Source organism: Lipotes vexillifer, unplaced genomic scaffold, assembly GCF_000442215.2.
Source record: "Lipotes vexillifer unplaced genomic scaffold, Lipotes_vexillifer_v1.1 scaffold1081, whole genome shotgun sequence".
Taxonomy (NCBI): domain Eukaryota; kingdom Metazoa; phylum Chordata; class Mammalia; order Artiodactyla; family Lipotidae; genus Lipotes; species Lipotes vexillifer.
Window position 1 is genome coordinate 1,538,225 of NW_006779039.1, and position 10,619 is coordinate 1,548,843.

Here is a 10,619-nt window from a genome sequence, read left to right on the forward strand (position 1 = left end):
TTTCTCCCTCAATAGCTCTCTTGCTGTCTTTGCACTTTCTGGCCCTTTCTCTGCCCTTCCTCTGCTCCTTCTTTCTCCTTCCCTTCCTCTTTCCCCCTTTGCCTCCCTTGCCCCCCTTCCTGGCCTCCCGCAAGGCTGCTCTCCCCTCCTTACTCTTACCCCTGTGATTCTTGCCCCCCAGGTCCTCCGCCTGCCTCTTGTCTGTGGAAAAACTTTAGCCAAAGAATAAGTTTAATCAGAGAAGTGAGAAAATGCAGAAACAAAGGAAATAGTCAAAGGAGACAACATAATAATATAGTCATTAAGCATATAGTCAAGGACTTTAGTTCCTTCTCAAGGTCTATAGGTCATATTCTGAGCCACAGCCTGCGAGCTGCCTTGTAGATACTGAAACCCTCACCAGGTGGAAGAAGTTATAACTGCATGATGCCCAGGCTGTAGCCATGACACGAGCTGCCACAATTCTGAGAACTGGCCTCAAGGAAATGGAAACAAACCTACCCTGGAACTGAAGATTAACTGTACCTAAAACAATCAAGATGATGCTGGTCAGACCATCGGTGACCAATTTCAAGATGACCGCAGAGCTGACTGTGCTGGTTCTGCATGTAGCCCCCTACCTCTGCCTAGAAAAGCTCTTGCCCACTGATTGTCAGAGGGGTTGTCGGCCTTTGGACAGGCGTCCACCCTTACCTTCATTCCCACCCTCATTTGACAGCATCCAAAATAAAGCAAACTTTCCTTTCCACCAGCCTTGCCTCTTTAATGGCTTTTGAGCGGCGAGCAGCTAGACCCCAGTTTTGGTTACAGTTTTTGCCACCCAATGTGGGGCTTGAACCCATGACCCTGAGATTAAGAGTCTCATGCTCTACCAACTGAGCTAGAAAAAATACTGATTATCAATGCTTTCTATGAAAAGATTTGCAATTAAAAGGGGAAAATGATGGAAGAAATGTTCACATATTGAAATATGGGGAAATCATTCTGGCTTATACAGGATTTAATTTGAACTTTAGGCTAACCAAAACAGCCTGTTTGTGGCCTATTAAACATACATTATACATCTGCTTTAACCATTAAGAAACAATACGTTCAGAGATACATTTTGACTATTATCCTCATTGTAATATGTCTACTAATTTTCAAATGTTTGTCCAGGTACTATGACAAAGTAATCAAAGAGAGAGGAAATGTTTTCATAATACAAAATATTGATGCTAAGCTTGGTGTACTCTGAGCTCTTGTCCAGCAGAAGCAGCTTGATGGGTGAAAAGGCAAACTAGAGGGGGCAAACCTCCAAAGCGCTCAAGGGAGGTGATTGCCTTTTGCTCATTGTGTTCCTTTCATCCCCACTGTAAGCTGAGCAGTTGGGCACTTTGCCCAAGGCATTGTGTGTTTTATCATTGTTTCATGATGGCAGAGGCTCATAATGTTTGGTTAATCACTTGCTGTTCCTGTTGTCTGCATCCTCTGTCCCCCAATCTCTACTGGCTCCTTCTTGACATTCAGTACTCAGCTGAAATGTCACCATGTTTGGCCACCTGTTCTGAAGTGGCTGTGCAGCCACTCTGTTACATCACCCCATCTTAATTTTCTGGCCAGCACTGCTTGCTTATATTGTCCTCCTTTATTTCTTCCTTTGTTCAGTCTCTCTCTCTCCTAACTAGACTGCCAGCTCCGTGAGTATGAGACCACATCCGTCTTGATCCCTTTTGTAGTCCCAAGTCCTGGCACTGTGCTTGGCACCCAGCAGGGGCTCAATGAGTATTTGCTGTGAAGCCCAGGGAGGCAGTGACTAACCTTGTCTGGGAGAATTAGGGAAGGTATTGAAGGATGATTAGGAGTTTTCCAGGCAGAGAAGCAGGACAGGACTTTTCTAGTAAGAAGCAGGACAGGACTTTTCTAGTAAGGGAAACATGCATTAGAATGTTAGCATTACCAGCCCCAGCCTTGACCTTCCCTGACCAAAGGTTCTGGACTTGAACACCAAGACCTTGGAGGAGGGCTGCCTTCTTAAGCACCCTGAGACCCAGAGGTACCAATGAGGGAACTGCAGGGGCCTCCAAACAAATATAGAGCTGCCAGCAGCCCGTCTAAAGAAAGGAAATGTTCTAATGCTTCTCACCAGCTTGTCCCACAGCCTAGAAGTGTCCCACTCTACCAGAGCCAGCCCCTTTGAGGTCATCTCCATGCAGGGTCAGGATGGAGGCCCCTAAGCATGCAGCCTGGTGCATGGATCTGAGCCTGCACACACACGCTATAGGCCTGGGGCTCTGGGATGCAGCAACCTTTGTTGGAGGAGCTATCCTGTGTCTGAGGGATGGCCTCTGAGCTTTGGCCCCTGGCCAACCCCCCTGCATCACATGCCTTTCAGTCTTTCAGTCGTTGTTTTAATTTGACATCAGGAGGCATGACCAAATTTTTGGCAAGCCCTGGGGAAGAGGGTAAGAATTGTGATACTGCATCCTCAAAGTCCCACGTCACTGAAATGGAAATTGACTGCCATGTCAGGAAGGAATAAGGGAGAGAAAATTGCCTTGTCAGCAATTTGGCTTGCTCATAAATATCTCCAATAATCCTTCACAGCAGCGCGGCTCTCTGTCGGGTGCAGAGATCTTTCCTGTACATCAGCCCGCCAGATCTTCTTAATGGCTTGCAAGGTAAACAGGGCCAGGACTAGCTACCCAAGGAGGTATGGGCTGAACTGGAGCTGGAAGCCAGGCCTCAAGCCCCCAGTCCAGGGCACTGCCGTCTATGCCAATTTTGCATAGGCCCAGGGAACTCTACTCAATACTCTGTAATGACCTATATAGGAAAAGAATCTAAAAAAGAGTGGATATATGTATATGTATAACTGATTCACTTTGCTCTACAATGGAAACCAACACAACACTGTAAATCTTTTATACCCCAATTAAAAAAGAAAGGGGTAGAGGTCAGTTTATAGTCCCACCAGGAAGGCATGGGGGCTCGGGTTTCACCTAGTCCTTTCTGACACCTGGTATTTTCCAACTTTCTAATGTTTGCCAAACTGATAGGGACCAAGAGAATCTTATAGTCTTTTCCAATTTGCGTACATGCTTGATTACCAGTGAGTTCGGGCATCTTTTCCCAGGTTTATTGGCTACTATGTAAATTGCCTGTTTAAATGCTTTCTTTTTTTTTTTTAATTTAGATTCCTGTCTTCTTTTTGAATGATCCCCTCTTGTTGGTCTGGTTTTAGACATCACGAATATATTCACCTCTCAGTCATTTATCTTTTTTTCAATGATATCATTTTATGAATAGAAATCCTTAATTTTGTTTATTCGAACCTATCAATTCGTATGGCTTGAAGGGTTTATTTTCGGTCTGATCCATGTCCTCTCCAAGGCCTAAGGGTATTCTACATTTTCTTTCAATACCTTTTTGGTTTTACCTTTTAAATTTCGGGGTTTTTTTCATTAATTTTTAGTTTTAGCTGTGTTGGGTCTTTGTTGTTACTTGTGGGCTTTCTCCGGTTGTGGCGAGCGGGGGCTACTCTTCATTGCCATGCATGGGCTTCTCCTTGCTGTGGCTTGTCTTCTTGCAGAGCACAGGCTCTAGGTGCATGGGCTCAGTAGTTGTGGCTCACGGGCTCTGGAGCGCAGGCTCAGTAGCTGTGGCGCACGGGCCTAGTTGCTCTGTGGCATGTGGGATCTTCCCGGACCAGGGCTCGAACCCGTGTCCCCTGCATTGGCAAGCGGATTCTTAACCACTGTGCCACCAGGGAAGTCCCTGTATTTAGGTTATTTAATCCATCAGAAGTCACTTTTTATTTGCAGTGTGAGGTGGGAATGTAGCCAGTTTACTTTTCAGCACTATTTACTTGAAAACCCTTCTTTTGCTTATTGATTTGCGGTTCCAGCTTTAACTCTCCATTATTTTTCTTGGGGTCTGTTTTGTTTTTTCCTACACCAGCACATATTTCTTTTTAAGAAATTGCGATATCTTTTTATTATACCGTAATATCTGGTAGGACAAGTCTTTCTCTTTCCTCTTCTTCTACACAAATTGACTTACCTCTTGCAAGGCCTTTATTCTTTCAATTTCTTCTTCTTTTCTTAATTCCCATATAAACAAGCTCATTGCATTGGCAGAATGGGAAGACCTCCTTCCTCTTGGGTCCTGAGTAGAGCTACTCCTTCATGGGAGCTAATGCTTCAACCATGACAAATTTCTTTCTAGCTTTTGTTTTATTTCAGGGCCCAAAAGGAGTCCCTGAGGAAGGCAACCCCATTTTATGGGTGAGGACACTGAGGCTCAGAGAGAGGTAGGGATATCCAGACATGCACAGTGAGTTAGCCAGAAGGGTGAGACTCGAACCCATGCTTTCTGAGCCTCTGTCCTTGGCTATTATCACCACACCATGCTAACATACAGTGTTCAACGACCATAGACAACTCATGCTCCAAAGCCCAAATACTTGCCACCCAGTCTCCACCCAAATGAGCAAGGTAAAGAGACAGTATGGCCAGAATTTCTTTGAAGAGGCAAAAGCTGAAGACCAATAGGCATTTCAAGGGAGGTCATCAAGCAGAGTTGGGAGGCTACGGTCAAAGCAGAGGATGGTTCGGGAGACAGTGGAAGTAGTTCTGGAGCCAGATGTGGGGACATCGCAGGGGTGGCCATGGCAACTCAGTACCAGTGACATTGCAGTTTAATGGATCTTAACAAATCAAGTTCTCCTACACTTCCGCAGGCAAGCAGGGAGCATGGGTCAAAGGAGGGAGAAAAGGACATGGTGGCTCCCGTGACTGCAGTGAGAAAGCCAGCAGTAGGTTCTGCAGGCAGAGATGGTGCACATAGCAGGGGTTCCTTGAAGAGGGGCTGGGAATCTAAATAGGAACTCAGTCTGAGCAGCAGATCAGTGGAAAGACTTGATACAGGCACCCCATGACCATAGACATTGCCCCAGTGGAGTCTCACAGGACCCAGCTACCCATCAGCACTCCAGTTCCATCTGAGTGAGCACTTTTTCAAGGTCAGGACTACTGCCTCAGAATGGGTGCCCTCCTTGTCCCTGGAGGTGTGCAAGGAGTGGTTGCATGGCCACAGGAAGGTGGAGGATGAACACGTGTGTTTGGGGTGGAGATCGTTCTACACCACGGGCCCACTGGTTCACAAGCACACTTGAGACTCACCCTGGGGTCGGGTTAAAAACACAGATGCCAGTTCCTACTCTGCTGATGCCACCCTTAGTCCGTGGAACCAGTAGTTTAGAGCAGTGCTTCTCAAACTATCTGGAATGGAAAGACCAGTTTTTCAATCTCTATTTTGTCACAATCTATATTTTACAAAAGACAAAATCACACCTTTCTCTGTTGCAGCCATGTCAAGTTGCCAAAACAGTACCTAAACACCTACTCTTATTGTTGTACTTACTTATCAGCCAGTACAGCTTTGCCTGGCATGACTTCAGAGGACACATTCTTCTAGAGATCACTGCCAACCTGGAGGTTCTAGGCCACTGTGCCTCTGTTTCTGGTCAGCAAAGGCTGCCCTGCCTCTACTCCAACTTGTGAGGCTCCCCTGGGGCCAGGGCCTTTGGGCTTGGTTTACCAGCTGAGAACACAGTTGGCTCTATGTTTGTCTTGGCTGCTCAATTTCCCACTCTGTGAAGGTAGCAGATGCCATAATTCCTTCCCAGAGCTCAAAGAGCAATGGAGCAAGATGCTTGTCTAGTCTTTCTTTCAGAGGACCCAGGCCTTCCCATTCTGCACTGTGAGTGCTAAACAAAGCATACACTGATTTTGCGAAAACCTGGCCTTGGCCAAAGGGGTCCACTGTGGTCTCCAAAGTGTAGTTCCCAAACCAGAGGCCCAACTTCTTTGGCCGCACTCCAGAGGCTGTTGTCCAGAAGGTGGAAGAGCTTTAGAGTGGGTTTTACTGCAGAATAACAGCTGCACAAAAGCTCCTAGGGCAGGCCAAGGAAAGACTATGTTGAGGGAAATGAGCTATCTGATGTCAAAGGAATGGAATGTGCCACAGTGATCACTGAGGCTCTGTACCACTTGAATGTTCAAAAAGGGATGTTGACTAAGATGCCTGGTGTGACTGATCTATGTTCACTTTCTCTCATGGCCACAAAGACAAATTCATTGCTTCAACACTTACTTAACATCTTCTAGCTGCTAGTCCCTGTGCTGAGCCCTGGCAAGACAGGTGAAGAATCACACGTGGCCCCAACTCTGGAGATGCATGCAGCTCACATTCCTGTGGGGAGATAGAAAGTAAACCTCCCTAATGGGGCACAATCACCAAAGCACTGACCAGGATGGGTTGTCAGCTCCAAGTGGGCAGGGATTGTCATCTGGCTTGTTTACTACTGCGTGCTCAATGCCTGGAGATTGCTCAGTATTTGTTAAATGAAAGCTCTTTAATGTTCCTAATGTGGGCACTGTGGTTGATGGGACAGTTTTATCTGTCAACTTGGGCAGGCTATAGTCCCCAATTATTCAATCAAACACTAATCTAGGTGTAGCTGTGAAAGTATTTTGTAGATATGGTTCACATCTACAGTTGGTTGACTTGAAGTAAAGGAGATTACCCTTGATAATGTAGGTGGGCCTCAGCCCATCAGTTGAAAGACCTTAAGAAAAAAACTGAGCTATCCATGAGAAAGAAGTTCCACCTATGGATGGCAGCATCAGCTCCTGCTTGAGAGTTTCCAGCCTGCCCTTCCTGATGGCCTGTCATATGGATTTCAGACTGGCCTAGCCAGCCCCACAACTGAGTTATAAAATGACTGCAATAAATTGAGTAAGCCAATTCCTTACAATAAATCTACCTCTATCTCTATCTCTCTATCATCTATCTATCTATCTATCTATCTATCTACTTATCAATCAATCAATCATCTATCTAAAGGATTCTACCAGAGAAACAGAATCAGTAAATCTATATCTCCATTCTCTGGGACCACATTTCAACTCCACTCCAACCCCCAGGTTTCTTAGCCATTGAGCATTATTCAAGCTGGCTGTGAATTCTGCTGTCTTCCCCAGCAGTCTGTGAGTGCACGGAGGGCAGGAACACAGTTGCCTTCCTGTGTGTAACCATGGTGCCTCATTCATGGATTTGCCCTGAGTGGTCCTCCTGAATGATCTTTGGATGAATAGATGTGCAGATGCTGGGAAGCTGAGGGCAAGGTGTACTGGTGACTTCTCCCTAGGCCAGCACATCCACCTGTGGCTTCAGTGATGAACTCTGTGCCTGTGACTGCTAATCCTCCAGCTCCAGCTAAGACCTCTCCTCCGATCACCAGACCCATACCTCTAATCACCTACTGGGCCTTGTAAGGCAACAAAGTCAATATTAGCAGCAGCTGAGCCTGGTACATAGGCATCCAGACTCATGGGCCCAACTGCCCAGTTTAAATCTTTGCTCCTTCACTGACAAGGTGTGAAATTATTTAATCTACGGGACTAAGTTACCTCATTTAGAAATGAAACTCATCATCACCATCATCAGCATCATCATCTACCTTATAGGGCTTGAGGAAGAGTGAGGTAATATATGTAAAATGTAGAAAAAGGAGTCTGGAACACAGAATGTCCTCGACTGCACTAAAGACCTAATAGTTAATAATATCAGGTTCCATTCCAGTTGGTCTAAAGCAAAACTCAAGGTCTTCTCCACGTTGTTTCCCTGTCTTGTATTCTCCACTGAGTAAATGTGTCTACCATCCAGACCCCTTCCACTTCCCAATATATTATTTTTACTATTTTTTTAAATTAATTTTTATTGACGTATAGTTTATTTACAATGTATGTTAGTTTCTTTTTTTACTTAAACATCTTTATTGGAGTATAATTGCTTTACAGTGTTGTGTTACTTTCTGCTGTATAACAAAGTGAAAGTGAATCAGCTATATGTATACATATATCCCCATATCCCCTCCCTCTTGTGTCTCCTCCCACTCTCCCTATCCCACCCCTCTAGGTGGACACAAAGCACCGAGCTGATCTCCCTCTGCTATGAGGCTGTTTCCTACTAGCTATCTATTTTATATTTGGTAGTGTATATATGTCAATGCCGCTCTCTCATTTCATCCCAGCTTACCCTTCCCCCGCCCCGTGTGATCAAGCCCATTCTCTACGTCTGCATCTTTATTCCTGTTCTGCCCCTAGGTTCTTCAGAACCACTTTTCTGTTAGATTCCATGTATATGTGTTAGCATACGGTATTTGTTTTTCTCTTTCTGACTTACTTCACTCTGTATGACAGTCTCTAAGTCCATCCACCTCACTACAAATAACTCAGTTTTGTTCCTTATTATGGCTGGGTAATATTCCATTGTATATATGTGCCACATCTTCTTTATCCATTCATCTGTTGATGGACACTTAGGTTGCTTCCATGTCCTGGCTATTGTAAATAGATCTGCAATGAACATTGTGGTACATGACTCTTTCTGAATTATGGTTTTCTCAGGGTACATGCCCAGTAGTGGGATTGCTGGGTCGTATGGTAGTTCTATTTGTAGATTTTTAAGGAACCTCCATACTATTCTCCATAGTAGCTGTATCAATTTGCATTCCCACCAACAGTGCAAGAGGGTTCCCTTTTCTCCACACCCTCTCCAGCATTTATAGTTTCTAGATTTTTTGATGATGGCCATTCTGACAGGTGTGAGATGATATCTCATTGTAGTTTTGATTTGCATTTCTCTAATGATTAATGATGTTGAGCATTCTTTCATGTGTTTGTTGGCAATCTGTATATCTTCTTTGGAAAAATGTCTATTTAGGTCTTCTGCCCATTTTTGGATTGGGTTGTTTGTGTTTTTGTTATTGAGCTGCATGAGCTGCCTATATAGTTTGGAGATGAATCCTTTGTCAGTTGCTTCATTTGCAAATATTTTCTCCCATTCTGAGGGTTGTTCTTTCGTCTTGTTTATGGTTTCCTTTGCTGTGCAAAAGCTTTGAAGTTTCATTAGGTCCCATTTGTTGATTTTTGTTTTTATTTCCATTTCTCTAGGAGGTGGGTCAAAAAGGAACTTGCTGTAATTTATGTTATAGAGTGTTCTGCCTATGTTTTCCTCTGAGAATTTGATGGTGTCTAGCCTTACATTTAGGTCTTCAATCCATTTTGAGCTTATTAGGGAGTGTTCTAATTTCGTTCTTTTACATGTAGCTGTCCAGTTTTCCCAGCACCACTTATTGAAGAGACTGTCTTTTCTCCATTGTATAGTCTTGCCTCCTTTATCAAAGATAAGGTGACCATATGTGCGTGGGTTTATCTCTGGGCTTTCTATCCTGTTCCAATGATCTATATTTCTGTTTTTGTGCCAGGACCATACTGTTTTGATTACTGTAGCTTTGTAGTATGGTCTGAAGTCTGGAAACCTGAATTCCTCCAGCTCCATTTTTCTTTCTCAAGACTGCTTTGGCTATTCGGGGTCTTTTGTGTTTCCATACAAATTGTGAATTTTTTGGTTCTAGGTCTGTGAAAAATTCCATTGGTAGTTTGATAGGGATTGCATTGAATCTGTAGACTGCTTTGGGATGTATAGTCATTTTTGCAATGTTGATTCTTCCAATCCAAGAACATGGTATATCTCTCCATCTGTTTATATCATCTTTAATTTCTTTCATCAGTGGCTTACAGTTTTCTGCATACTGGTCTTTTGTCTCCTTAGGTAGGCTTTTTCCTTGGTATTTTACTCTTTTTGTTGCAATGGTAAATGGGAGTGTTTCCTTAATTTCTCTTTCAGATTTTTCATCATTCGTGTATAGGCATGCAAGAGATTTCTGTGCATTAACTTTGTATCCTGCTACTTTACCAAATTCATTGATTAGCTCTAGTAGTTTTCTGGTGGCATCTTTAGGATTCTCTATGTATAGTGTCATGTCATCTGCAAACAGTGACAGCTTTACTTCTTCTTTTCTGATTTGGATTCCTTTTATTTCTTTTTCTTCTCTGATTGCTGTGGCTAAAACTTCCAAAACTGTGTTGAATAATAGCGGTGAGAGTGGACAACCTTGTTTTGCTACTGATCTTAGAGGAAATGGTTTCAGTTTTTCACCATTGAGAATGATGTTGGCTGTGGGTTTGTCATATATGGCCTTTATTATGTTGAGGTAGGTTCCCTCTATGCCTACTTTCTGGACAGTTTTTATCATAAATTGGTGTTGAAGTTTGTCAAAAGCTTCTTCTGCATCTATTGAGATTATCATCTGGTTTTTATCCTTCAGTTTGTTAATACAGTGTATCACATTGATTGATTTGCATATATTAAAGAATCCTTGAATTCCTGGGATAAGCCCCACTTGATAATAATGTATGGTCATTTTAATGTGCTGTTGGATTCTGTTTTCTAGTATCCCAATATATTTTTAATTGTGTCAACTGTAATTCTTAAAGATCTCCTTTTTCCATCCTTACTGGTACCACCCTGTTCCCAGCCACCACCATCTCTTGCCTGGATGACTGCATAAGCCTCCTAAATGGTCTCGCTGCCTCTGTTCTTGCCCACTTTCTCAAATTCTACTCCTAATACAGCAGCCCAGAGGAACCCTACACAGCCTGTAACTCTAGTTACAGGATAAAGAACCTTCCAGTTCTTTCCATGTCATGAAGAATAAAATCTAAACTCTT